The sequence below is a fragment of the Leuresthes tenuis genome, unplaced genomic scaffold (genome assembly GCF_036924035.1).
Source record: "Leuresthes tenuis unplaced genomic scaffold, fLeuTen1.0.hap1 SCAF_2, whole genome shotgun sequence".
In the NCBI taxonomy this organism is placed as follows: Eukaryota; Metazoa; Chordata; class Actinopteri; order Atheriniformes; family Atherinopsidae; genus Leuresthes; species Leuresthes tenuis.
The window spans coordinates 7,013,329-7,026,126 of record NW_027325356.1 but is presented as its reverse complement, the minus strand read 5'-3'; the positions used below and the strand labels follow the sequence as shown (position 1 = coordinate 7,026,126).

At 39.1% G+C, this 12,798-nt stretch overlaps 1 protein-coding gene across 1 annotated transcript in view; it reads right to left on the bottom strand.

Annotated features, from left to right (window-relative positions):
- The window catches only part of lrrc4cb (leucine rich repeat containing 4C, genome duplicate b), a 47,202-nt gene extending 35,211 nt beyond the window's left edge, over window positions 1–11,991 (bottom strand). The window contains exon 1 of the mRNA XM_072379997.1: window positions 10,999–11,991. The gene's annotated coding sequence lies outside the window, so the exon portion shown is untranslated. The remainder of the gene's footprint in view (window positions 1–10,998) is intronic.
- Between the last annotated feature and the right edge of the window lie 807 nt (window positions 11,992–12,798).

Below are 12,798 nucleotides of genomic sequence, written 5' to 3'. Positions count from 1 at the left end.
CGCCTTAAGCTGCGTGGCTCTGCTCCAACATGACCATATGCCCCTTAGCCGAGCTGCTCTACGCTATATTAAATGACTCATGATACATAGTTGACATGTCACCACTACCCAAGTATGACAAAAAAAACTGGAGGAACCTGGTAGGCAATTCTAGTGAATAGATATGTCGCATTTTTTCTGGCTCACAGTGGCATAGTTTCAGTGAAATGAATTGCACTACAGTCTTCTTCTTGTGATGCATTTCTGTTGTTGCTGGTCGGTCTGTCGGCTGTTTTCCATATATTAGTAATTACTGTTACGAGCATACTGACAAAGAAAGGCAAGCTTTCATTTAATTTAGATCTACTGATTTGCTATTTTCATCTGACCGTTAATTTGTGATAAAATTTGTTGTGTAATTTTTCTGGCGTCTGATCGCCTTAAAAATCTTAAATAAGTATTTAAGGATTTGATGGTTTTGCTTGGGGCTTTAGGAAATTAAATAATCAGTTTATCAAGGAAAGAAGTGAGATATTAATTGACATTTACACAATATAACCAAAATGGCATGAAAACAAAAGGTACACTTAGCATTTTCAAACCCATTACAATAACTCTACAATCTAAGGTGGCCAACTATGTTTTCCCCTTATTATATCAAGTTGTATTTTTTAAGAAGGATTATCTACTCTGGTCTGCTTTTTGCTCATAACTTATTGTTGAGAACAGAAGGGTAAATAAAACCGTAAGTCTCCAGTCTGACGGCAGAAGCAAAGTTCTTGACAGAGATGCATGCTTATCCGATCTAACAACAGGACCGGCTAAATGAAAGTATAGAACAACAACTTGTGGATAGAGTGGTCAAACAGCACTGATTTATCTAACATTATTAGGCTCACAATGTGAGAGTGAGATGAAAACGTCTCCTTGGTTTGTGTTTGTATTTCCTGCCTGGATAATTAAAGTCCAGTGTACAGGTGCTAGTTAGATGAGTGAGCAAAATTCTGCTTCAGCTGTGCATAGGAGTGCATTACACTTACTGAGCACCAGTGCTTTATCTGATGATAGCATTCATTACTGATAACTTAATCAACAGTCCAGTTTGCAGAAGGCAGGAAATAAGGAAAAATGTTTGTGAAGAAGCAATTCACTGGTCATAAACCTTAGCATAACCTTATATATATATCCACATACATATATAAAAAACTTTAAATTGCATCATTCCTTCAGGACCATATGCTGATCCAAGGTGGCTGATGTGTGCTACGGTGTCACTGTCATCTGGAAAGACCAGGGACTGAACCCCAGTCCTTGTTGTTAAAGGTCGAGTGCTCTATATTCGCCAAATATTGTCAGTGTTGGTAAGTGAAGGTTTTTTTAGAGTGGGAACAAAATCAGGTGAAATGACAAGATAAAAGTTTAAAATGTGTTGACTTGACATACATAATGTCCCTAAAAGTGATGTGCGGTGATTTGAAAGTCCTGTTGGTTCACAATTTCTGAAAATCTCCAGTAATGCAAAGATATAAATTCAGGGTTATTTTCTCACATTAGAAATAAATTCAAATTCAAGAAATGTTTAATTAATTGTCAAGAGAAAGGGCCGGTAATGCATCACCCGGTAATAGTGGGGTACTGTTTTTCTTTATTTAACTTTAAAGGCATTACAATGACTTTCTGTGCCAGGAGGAGAGCTTCAAAACAGGATGATGTATCTGCTTATATTTATTTATTCATTTATTCTCATTTTAGTAAACTGATTTTCTTACTGCAACACTACAATTTCCATTCAGGGATAAACAAAGAAATGCCCGGATGATTTAATGTAAAAATACTTTAAGTTAAGTAACAGTAATAGAGTCTGATCTATAGAAATCTTTTTTTGTACTTCTGGTCAATGAGCCGTCTTAGCGTCTTAGTTATTTAAGGTAGTGACACATAAGTGAATTGCCGAGCTCAGAAATGACATTATCTATACCTCAATATAGCCTGATATTCATTCTGCATCATGATGGGTTCAAATATTCAGCCAAAATAATAAATACTTACTTCAGTGTAAAGAACAAGGAGTCTTTATATAGCCCGAGCTCAGCATCTGAGAGTGCATAGAGAGACAGAGGGAACTGACACAGCTGAACTAAACTATGAATGAAGTTAAGCAACTAATAAAAATACTCAACAGTAAGTCCCTTACATGCCTTAAAATCTTGCACAGCGCCATATATCACCATGATTAACATGTCAGCGCACCACCTCTTTTTTCACTCTGAATCTTATGAAGGGCTTAATTCTGACCGCTCTTCTTTCACAACAAGGTCAGAGTGGTGACTCTCTTTCAACTGACATTATAGAAAACATTTTGTAATGCTAGCTATGTTTTTCTGCAGCAAAACTATTTCATTTTTGCTCCATTTACAGAAATTTCTTCACTTATTTTAGTGTTTAAAAAAATACATTTATCAACTAACTTTATTCCATAGCACCATAAACTATGTATTGTTAAATTTAAAGGCAGAGCATCGATGGCAGTACTGATTAGAATCAGCTGCATGAAAATGACTTGATCATACGCGTCTATGATATACAAGAGGCTGGAAATTAATAAAATATCACATACTGTTTCAACCATCCTGTCTCTTATGTATTCTTTAACTACTTGGCTTGTTATATTTCATGACTAATTAAAGGGACTTTGTTATGACTTAGGACACAGTTCACAAATAGCGAGCATTTCTATTTCTTTTGAAGGACTGAATTTTCTTGTGGCAATCAGTGAGGTTCACTAATAATGCATGCATGGCATTGACAGAGCATGATTTTCCAACTTCCTTGCTAAATCCAAGAAAAAACTGATGAAGAAAAGTGTTGACACAAAAGAGGAAATTGTAGCAGAGGTGAGTTGGAGTTGCACACTAAAGAGACAATCTTGCCATCCCTACAAGATTCCCTTCTCGGCTTTGTAGTGTTTGACTTGGCGCCAGTAACTGGGGCTTTATCTTTGCCATTGAAGCCAATCTAGTGGATTCCAGCAAGTACAATTCGTGCTGTTTGCCAGAGCAGTAATTAACTAGATATTAATTTCAGTTTTACACTAATTTGGTAACTCCTGTCATTGTGACATGAAACATGAATCGATCTGTTCCTGGTAAGTTGCAACATGAAAGTCCGTGCATGCATAACTCTGAGTACTGCTAAGATATTCAAAGGCATCTGAACTAAATGAGCTGGCAGGAGATAAAATGTATATTAATATGTGGGGAATTAGATAAATATGGGCAAGTTAGAGAGAAGGAGAAGGGAAGAGGAGGGGGCATGCGTTAAACATGAGAGAGATAGAGACTCATCATGACAGTCATCACTTCAGTTATTATCCCTAATTCTCGTGGGGAATATCTCAGTAAGGCGGAGTAAATTTGACACTGATAGGCACACAATAAGATTTGCCCACACTATGAGCCCTTCTAAGGGCTTCCTTTCACCTACATGAGGTTTGAACGTCATGCATCAAATGGCAGAAGCCTCACATGGACCACGTTAGTGTTGGTTGGATTCTGCTTTGTAGCTGGGTTTCGAAGCGTCATATCCAGGTGCTGCACAAACTGTTGGTGGGATTTGATTCTCTCCTCTCTGCTCTCTGAGAGTCTCAGTCTAATTAGTGCTATGAGCCAAACCACAAAATGTTAAGGGGAGTACCATAACGTCTCACATCAGGACATCAGTAAACCTGTGCATTGTGAGTGGAGACAGAGCACTGAAGAGTGCTGAAATTCTTTTTACAAATTTGGCCACATTGCTCAAGTGATGCTCATGTGTTTTGGTCAGTCACTCACTTGGTTTACTATATTAATCCCAGAATATCTCAATAACTATTTGTTGAATCGCTGTGTAATTTTGAAAGTCACAATCCGCAAAGGATCAGTCCCTCTAACTTTGATCCTATGACTTTTGACCTGAACTTTAACAGCCACATTAAATCAATAACATCAGCAGCTTTTTACCATCCAAAAAAACATTGCCAGAATCAAAGGAAGAGTGCCTAAACCAGACTTATAAAGACTAATCCATGCATTTGTCTCCAGCAGGTTAGACTACTGTAATGGCCTGCTCACTGGGCTCTCTAAACGGGCTGTAAGGCAGCTGCAGTACATCCAGAATGCTGCTGCTTGAGTCCTGACTAGAACCTGACTAGAAATATGATCATATTAGTCCAGTGCTCCTGTCGCTCAGAGAATAGACTTTAAAACAGTTTCTGCTTGTGTACAAGTCTCTTCATGGTCTTGCGCCAAAGTACATCTCTGACAGGTAGGAGCCATCTGAACCAACTCGGACTCTGGGAACCTCAGGGAGGTGTCTCGTGTTGGTGCCCAGAGTCATGACTAAACAAGGTGAGGCTGTGTTTCAGTTTTATGCTCCTAAAATCTGGAGCAGTCTTCCAGAAGATATGAGACAGGCCTTATCGCTGATTAAACTCTGTCTAAATCCAGGCTGAAAACAGTTCTATTTATGATTATTTATGTGCATATGACAACTGAAAGTATTTTATCTGCACTCTGCGCTTTTAATTAAATTAATCAATAATTATTTCTTAGGTTTTTGGAATGATTTTATTTGCCTTCTTCTGATTTTATATAGCTGTAAAGCACGTTGAATTGTCTTGTGTACAAATTGTGCTCTACAAATAAACTTGCCTTGCCTTGCCTTTTTATTTACAGTAGCACCATGTATTTTGTTGCATTTTAAAGAAATGTCTTGACAACAAATACAAACGATTACCAGACTGTGCTTTAGAGGATAAATCTAAATTTTGATCGAATGACAAACTTTTCCATAATAGGCCAAGGTCTTTACTTAGCTAGTATAATATTCCGACTTTAAAGGCAGCTGTAGAAGTTAACTAGTTTTCAAGGGGAAAGACATATTTTTAATGTCTTTGTCACAGCTATAGAATATATCTAGTTTAACTATGTTTTCTGTGATCTTTGAATGTCATGTTGATGTATGTCATGTCATAACGTCATAATCTAACAATAAAATGGGTTATTAACACCTTAATATAGACATAACAATATAAATTGTTAATAGAAGATTACAGGGGGGTAGCACCTATAGGGTTCCAGGTTCAACTCCCAGCTGGGGCCTTTCTGTGTGGAGTTTGCATGTTCTCCCCGAGTATGCATTGGTTCTATCCGGGTACTACGGCTTCCTCCCACCGTCCAAAAACATGCATGCTAGGTTAATTGATGTTTCTAAAATTGTCCTTAGGAGTGAGCATGAGCGTGTGTGTGGTTGTTTGTCTCGTTTGTCTCTGTGTGGCCCTGACTGAGGCCTCAGTTTTACAGGATACAGAGTGCCTTTTTTATCTATTACACTGATTCATGCACCAAAGGACGCAGCAGTAGCCAACGTGGGGTTCAGTGTCGGGCTTGAGGACACTTGCACATGTGGTCTGGGAGTCAAACCACTGACCTTCTGATTGGCACATGCCTGATCTTGCTCCTGAGCTTCAGCAGCTCTGAGTTTCCAGCTTCTCTCTGACATTGCTTCCATCCAGCCAATTTTCATGAGTGAGTTTGTTCATTATGACAGGACCAAATACAACAGACCAACGTATCAGCCTGAACTCAACCTCATTTAAAGATGTTGGACCAAACCAAATTATATAAGAACAGAGCAGTGGAAGTAAAATAATTTCAGATTTTTTAAATGTATCTATTTAATTTGTCTTTTATTGTTTAGTAGCCACCGTGTAAGAACTTCTCTTTATTAGTGCAAAGCTTAACTGCAATCAAATACAGTTTTGTCACTGCAAACAGTCCCACCCATGGCTCTGATGTGCTATTTGTTGGTGTCTATGTATGGCTCACTGGACTGACATTTTTTTTCTTCTTCTTCACACCAACAAACCCCCGTTCGATGTTATATTGCCAGATGAATGAGGCAAATGTGTGGACAGTAAAGGTTAAAGCTACTGTTTCCACTGAATGTTATTTAGATACGCAATTAGGATCTGCTCTGTCTTGAAATGTAGTTTTTAGTTGCTACAGTATATATGTAAGCAATAACTATAAAAACAAATGTTATATAAATACATTAATACAGACTGCATCTTTTGACTTGTAAATTGAATACACCATGTTTAGTGGTATTGATAAACTGTTTGAGCAAAGATAAAGGAAATAAAAGATCATTAATTATGACATGTCTTTGACTCTGAACTTTAATAACCAGTGTCTACTACAATCAATTTAGATCCTAAATGAATCAGCTAAAGATCTCTACACAAGAATATGGAATAACTCTCAAGATACACAGCTTTTAGTTCTTTCTTGTTTGGTGCTGTGATATATCTTGATTTTTATTTTATGCTCTTACACTTTGAAGAAACTTCAGCTGGTGCAAAAAAGCATTAAGTTGGTTAAAGAAAAAAAACAGAAAGTTGCCCTCAAGACATTGTTTACTGTGATTATGCATTCTTCAGAGCAGGGGGCGGAACTCAGCTGTGCCTCACATCACAATACTGCCATACCCACTGTATAATCACAGAAAATAATGTTGACTTGTGCATTATTGCTAACTGTATATGTGTAGGCTGTTGGGAATCTTTTGAGAAATCTATAAAGGTCATTATGGCATTTGCAGAAGTGGCTGGTTGCTGAAGAGGCAGAAACATGGTACCCGTAGACTGAACATACTCTTTCTATCAGAGTCTCTCACTGGAGTTGATTGCTGGCTCCTGCTGCAGGCTACTGCAGACACATGGTACACAACACAGATGGTGAAGTAAGGCACCAACAGACGCAGTCAAAACAATTATGACATTTGTGCCATAAGTTATCATTTTTTGCAGGCATCAGCACTGTCACACTACATAAGTAACACTTAACTCCATTCAGTAGGTACGTGCATGGATGCCATCTCTTCATATATCCCTACTCTGATATTTGTTGATTTAAAAATGCAAAACTGTGAATGACACAGAGCGGGATTCACCGAATAATCCCCTTTCTGGTGCACAAAAGCATAACTTAAGCTGCTACAGTGAATACTAAGTCTCTCTCCAGCCTGGCATGCATGGACTCTTTCACACCCGAGCAGTCCAAATCAGATCTGCCTGTCTCTTGACTTGACACAAACACATGTTTTCTAGAGGTACAACTAGGACGATACAGAGAGCTATCTGTCAAAATGGAGCCGACTGGAAGTCAGTCTAATCTAAAGCTTCATTCCACTCACTTGTCTTTGCCACAGAGACATATAGTGCAAATATACAAGCAATGCAAACAATTCCTTTATATTAGTCAGGATTAAATACACAAGCATGGAGAAGCTGGACTGTTTTTCACTTTATTCGGACTGAATGTCAGACATAAATTAGACCCACTCCCATCACAATCTTCATATCACTCAGAAAAGTATGTGAACGTGCAGGGCACCAATATAAATTGATGAAACAACAAAACTGGGTCTGCGTGTAGTAAAACAGATTCTTCAAAAACTGTGACTACCCCATCAGTCACCAAAAGCATAAATACAACGCAGAGGACAGTCATTTGAAAATGAATCAGCAATTTTTACTGTTGACAGGCTGAAACCAAAGGCTTTCAAAAACAGACATTAATCTACACTCCGATTGTGAACACAGCATACAGTTCAGCAAAGAATGACCTAGTGCAGTTTAAGCAAAAACAACCATCACTCAAAGAGACACTTAGGCTTGACTGGACATTGGTCAATCATAGGTAGTATCAGATATATTATTTTGGTTAGTATTAACAGAAATTTATCTTTTGATTCTGATTTTAGTTTGTTAAATACTTTAAAATATAGTGAAACGATTTCCAGTTTCCCAAAGTCCAAACTAATCTCTTTAAATTGTAATACCAAATCCCAAAGCTATAGAATAAGAAAATCAGCAAATCTATCCATTAGCTACATTCACTTGATCCTTCAGAGAGTCACAGATGGCTGTTTTCTATTCCCACTAACATTGGGCGTGAGGTGGGGTACACCCTTTACAGGTCATCATTTCAACACAACGCTAACACTGACAGACAGAGAAGCATACACACTCATGCTCACACATGTGGCTAGACAACCTAACAAGCATGTCTGTGCACTTTGGGAAGAAACTGAAACACCTGGAGAAAACCCATAAATATAAATTCAACACTGAGGGTTTAAACCTTCTTGTTGTGAGGCAACAGTGCTACTGTGCAATAGTACAACTGCAACACTGTGCCACATCAGCTAATTTTTAGCTGATGTTTATGCACTACTTTATGTAATAGTCATAATGATAAATTTTGTTTTTACTAACTTTTTTCATTCTTTGCTTATTTATAAACCAGTTTTCCAGCACAAGATTAATCTTTGGCACATTTCAGAACCATCACTGCCAGGAAGTGAAAAAGTGCTACAAGCAGACTTTCTTGTCTAAAAAATGTCACACTGAAATTAGGTTGAGAGCTTGTTACAGCACTGGCTTAGTCTTCGGAACTTTCTCTGGTTGACCCATAACCTGAGGATTTGGGGAAAATTAATAAAGAATTAAACATATTTGGCTTGTTGTTTAACATTTAAACTAAGAAAATCGCACATGTATGTGAGTGGCTCTTAAAATTACTCAGTGATTAGTGTCCCACTAGGCTTTGTGTTGTGTGTAAAAACCCTAGGCTGACTCATTATTTTGGCTCCTGTGGCTCAAAAAAAGAAAGAAAGTCTTCATAAAAACAAAGTTTTATAAGATGACTGATTGTTGAAGTATATTTTTCTGGAGCTTCTGTTATGTGTATTTTACTAACTGATGATTGATGATAATGATGATAAGGATAAGACAACAATGGAATGAAAATATCTTGAATCAACATTACTACCATGAGGGGACAGGCACTCAGTATCCAACCGGGCTATTTTGTGCTATTTCCAAAAGCAAGAAAAACAGACAAGGCAACATGAATCAACTCAGTGTACTGTTTGTCAGAAGAGTAAGAAGGCAGCTTGTCACTGGCGATTTATATAGGAATATTATCATGTAAAGCATAAATTTCCTCTTTTATGGACCAGGTTGTGTAAGAACAAAAGCTACATTTTAGTGAGCAGGAAGAAGCCTCATAGTCAGATGAGTCATCGTTCACCCTGTTCTGTACCAGTGGTTGACTACATGTGTGTCACGCATGAAAAGAAATCTATTCACCCAAGTGTTTATTTCCCACAGTGAAGGCTTATGTCAGGGCTGTTGTAGTAAGTAGCCTGGGTATGCTTTACATCCATTCAGTCCCTTAGCAGGCAGGTAAAATGCAAAACCTACAATACTTGTCAAGGTGATGACATTTCTTATGTTTCTGTGTTTCTCTCCTGATGAGTATGGAATTTAATGAGGCAATAAACTCAAACTCGGAAGCCATTACGAGTCCCAGTGTTGTTTGCTAAACACAGAACTCATGTATGCCACCCCCAATAGCCACAAATTCTCAGCCAAGCAGAACATTGTACTAAGTTCCAAAAACATGCTGCCATATACATATATCCAGCTGAGCTTCTCAAGAATCTAAGAACTCATTGTGGCAGCTCAGGTGGCCCATTGCCTTACTCAGACATTTTCTAGTGTGGCCATAATTTGAGCACTTAGAAGCAAATTGGAGTGCACTGAAATAACAAGATATCAGTAGACTTTAAGGCACTGCAGAGTGTAATCTGACTTTAAATCTCATAATAAAAAATAACAGTAGAAAATTCTTCTATACAGAGAATACAAAGCATATTATTCAACAAAATATATCACATATTAGTAAGAACAACTATAACAGCACCTATAACAGCTCAATGTATAATGTTTCCCCTTTTAAATAACCATTTGTTTTAGTTATCTGTTATGTAAATACTAAATATTAAACATAAGGATGGATGACAGGTTAATTTTCCAACAATTGACAGACTCCAAATGATTCACCTCACTCTTTAGTCATCAAAGAGCCAAACCTATTAAACCGGCTTTATGAGTAGGCTATTCTCTTGCGTGCATGCAAATATTATTGTGGTTTGTCCTTCATTTTACAGGCTGGTTGTAAAATCACCGGGTGTGAATATGGTACAGTAGATTTGAGGACGAGTCTGTTCAGTTTTTAAGTGGAAAGCTTTTGACTGCAGCAGCACTTGTAATTTTAGTTGTGATGTCAGCGCTCTAAATGCAGGTCCTTCCACACATTTCAACCAGAGCATTTTCAGCACCACACACTGGTGGACAGCTCCTGTTCACGGTTTGTTTAGGGCTACGCAGACCTAAGCGAGATCTCCAAAGATTTGACGGTTTAAATTTTAAAATCCAAGCTGTTCTACTAGTTAACCTGCTCAGACTATGATGGGGAGAAATAACCTCATTCTGCTCGAGGTGTACCACCCGCGGATGGCTTGGCTGAGGTTTTGTTTCAGACACACGGGCTCAAAATGTAGAAGGATAGTAAGAGGGAAAATACAGGAGTAGATTCTATAACATAAAACATGGCTCAAAGATCTCAAAGCGCCCTTCACGTGGGGCAGCCTGTCCACCTGGCCAATCCGGCGCCCTTTTTGCTGCAAACGTGAATGCTGAAAATACCTGAACTGAATTTGAATTACCATATGACGTAGGCCTTTTTCTATCAATAATGTCCTACTGGCAACAGGGACTACCACATACTCTTAGTCTCTACCAAGCGCTCAAACACACAATTTGTTGCACCAGTCACCCCACGTTTCCTCAGCCCCCCTCTTTGCTCCAATCTTTATCTCTCTATATTTATATCTCGCACATATCTTCAGAAACGCACATAAACGCTCACCCTCGAGAGGGAATGCGACAGATCGCATAACCTACCTACAGAGATGAAATAGAGACGTAAAAAGTAGCTTTACATTTAAGTCTGTGAGCCGACCGCAAATCACGGGTTAAATGGCGATGGAAGATGGTTCAGCACAGGAATATAAGCCAATAAATCTAGCCAATTAATGACTCAATGGGACTGAATTTAATGATGTACTTACGCATTTTGTCGAATAAATGAAGATGAGAACAGTGCAGGAAAAATCAGCAGGGCCCCTGTCCACGTTTTCAAGATTTGCAGTGCAACCGAGACACAAATCTCCATGTGAAAGGGGCTGAAGGCTGCAGCAGTCCGCGTCTCTCACTCGATCACAAGTCAAGATGCTCGCCTGCGAAAAACGCCGAACACTCAGGAAGAGTTGCGTGTATCTGCGGTGCGGCCACCATTCCCTCGGATACAACGCGCGCCGATGAAAACCCTCAGAGGACCAACAGTAGCCTCCTGGACTTGAGTGTATTCGTCTGGACTGAGGAGGAGGAAATCCTGCAGAGTTTTTGATGGGGATTCAAGTCCTTATAGGCCGCTTTTTGTTCCTTTTTTTTTTACCCCTCTCAAATCAGTCACAGTCCAAAACTGATTCCCAACAGATGGCTCGAAAAATCACCAAATCAAATTCAACCGAAAGGGGAAAAAAGATAGGAAAAAAAAAAACAAAAAACAAACAAACAACTAAACTTAAAAAAAATAAGTGACAGTCTGTGATGTTCTTAAATCAGGTTAACGAGATCAGTGGACAGACATGACAATCAACATTTACCTTTTTAAAGCATTGTGGAGAAGGTCAGCGCAGAAAGAGGTGCAGAAGCGTCCTGAAAAAATAAAAAAAAAAAACCTGAGAACGCCTATTGGATAAAATTAAGGATATCCGTCCCACTGCAACCATCACACGCGTCGCATCAGTACAAATGGGTTGCCATAGGCTGCTCTGAAAATCGCACAGCATATGGCATACAACGTTTTCTAACAAGCAGAATGGGAAGATTCTCTGGTGCTTTATTCCCCGCCAAAGCAGTTTGGTGTATTGATTACATAAGTAATAATTCCGCTTGTCAGGGAGCTTGTGTCCAGTCCGCGTGGTGAGGCTGCACCATCCGTGTGTTGCAAATAAAGCGCGGTTTTGCCACCGGCTCCTAATGGTCCCCCCGCTCGCTGCAGTCCATGACTTGAATAGCGAGCACGTTGAAATCGTGGTCTCCAGGCACAGATCTGCCGCGCGTGTGTGACTCAAAAAGCGCGCGCGCGTGGCTAAATAGGTACGCGCTTGTGTAGGCGTGAGCGTGTTCCTGTGTCGCCCTGGGACCACTTTAACTTTGACCACTTTGCCTACGTGTCCATCTCCCCATTTAAATCACCCAGCGGTCGTTAATTATCAGGGATCAATAGCATTAACGCTTAAAGCCCGGATCTGATGTGTCTGAGTGTGTGCTTGTGTGTACGTGGGGCGCGCGTGCACGTGTGATTCGCTTGTTGATGAGGTATGGTTGCCACCTACAGGCGTTATTCTCTATTCAGTCATCCAAAAAGGACCATTTCCACCGTCAGCATCCACAAATAAATTCACACTCAACATGTAACGGTCTTACCACTCCTCCACTTTGAAACCACAGGTAGAACGAGAACATATGTACACCAAAATCAGGAAAAATGTGATAATCTAATTTACTCTGAGGTTATGAACATTACATTATTCCTTCCTGATCCTTTGTTTGAAATTAAAAAATAGATAGCATTCATTAAAAAAAATGTGCCTTATTACTCTCCAGTGTGATTGAAATCTGCTTAGAGATAAAAGCCATGGTCATAAAACGCAAAAACTTATGTGCCACACAGGTTGGTGTTGCCTAGAAGGTGAGGTTTAGTGAGTTGAAGATGGACAGAAGTGACTTGGTTCATTTGATCTGAGATGAACAGCCTGTCTCATTAAGTGGCATAATAAACCACCAGTCGGCCATGTGTTAGA